A 1,642-nucleotide genomic window follows, 5' to 3' on the forward strand; every position below is an offset into this window, starting at 1 on the left:
TTTTTTTCCAAATAGCGATAAAAAGTTAAGAGAAATATTAACCAAGTGCATAAAATCATCAGTTTAAAAAACGTTTTGTGCTACAAAATGAATAAACCTAGAGGATACTATTATAACTGAAAGGAGTCAGACACAGAAAGACATACTGCAGGATCTCAGTATTTTTATTATTATTATTATTTATTAAAGTCAAATAAGCTATAGAGACAAATCTCTGAAATTAAAATAGTTTATTTGGGAGAAAATAATTGCAATTCGGGGGATACACGTAAACCGAGTTGTCTTCAATATGTCTGAAGAACAGGAAGGGCGGAGGTCTTATAAAAAGGATAAATATTACATATTGCACTTGGAGAAATTTCACTGGTGCTAGTGAGGTTCTGAGGAGGAGGCAAGTTGTGACTGGTAAGTGATGGTGGTGGGCAAAACTAGTCTTAGAGTTACAGCAGATCTTTTAGGAGCCATTTGACGAAACTGGTTTAGGGTTACAGCAGGCAGTTTTAGCTTCAGGGCTTGCAGTCAATTACATTTTTTAGAGCAATATTCTGCACCCTGAGTGTGTTTCCCCCCAGGCTTCTCAACTCTGTTTTAGTTAGAATGACAAGAATGACCCAATTTGAATAATCACATAATCACCTTTCACAGATTCAATATGCGGAATCTTTAAAAGAAAGGGAATAGATCGAAACAAAGTAGAGTGCTGGTTAGCAGATGCTAGGGTGGGTTGGGTGGAGCTGTGGGTGAAGAATTGGGAAGATACAGGTTAAAGGGTACAAAGTTGCAGTTATATTGGCTAGATAAGTCTAGAGAGCTACGGTAAAAAAAAGTAAGACTCTAGTTAATATTGTACTGTATGCTGTACAATATTATTATTGGTAATTTGCCAAGTGAGCAGATTTTAGGTACTCTTACCAGTTACTTAAACTTGGAAATGGTTATATAGTTTCAAATATATGCATACTAAAAAAATAAGTAAAAGGGAAAGAAAGAAAAAAGAAAACTATATGAGATAATAAGTATGTTAATTTGCTTAACTGTAGTAATCACCTTACTATGTATATCTAAACATATACATATATATAGGTGAGTGTGTGTGTGTGTGTGTGTGTATGCTGGTCTCTATAAATCTACGCTGGTCCTCTCCAATCCATTTTACACATTAAGGCCAAATATGTTTACATGTAATATATGTATTTTTTATAATCATTGTATTTTATATATACATTCACAGATTTAGGCAAATATATATATATACACACATACATATATATTTGTCCTTAATGTGTAAAATGGATTGGAGAGGACCATAGTAGATTCAGAGACCAGCGTATGTACATATATACACACATGTATATGTGTATACATAGTGTAGAATGTGATATTTATATATATGTATTTTATATATACATATATTTATTTCATATATGCATATATGTATGTATTTCATAGCTATACATATGTATATGTATGTATATATATTTGGTATTAATGTGTAAAATGGTTTGCAGAGTACCAGAGTAGATTCATAGAGACCAGCCGTGAGGAGCATGAAGAGTTTAGTAATAGAAATAGAGAAAAATCTAAGACATTGGCTGTGGTTAGTGAAAAAAAGGAATGGATCAAGAATGACTTCTGGTTTTCT

Source organism: Piliocolobus tephrosceles, chromosome X (assembly GCF_002776525.5).
Source record: "Piliocolobus tephrosceles isolate RC106 chromosome X, ASM277652v3, whole genome shotgun sequence".
NCBI lineage: Eukaryota > Metazoa > Chordata > Mammalia > Primates > Cercopithecidae > Piliocolobus > Piliocolobus tephrosceles.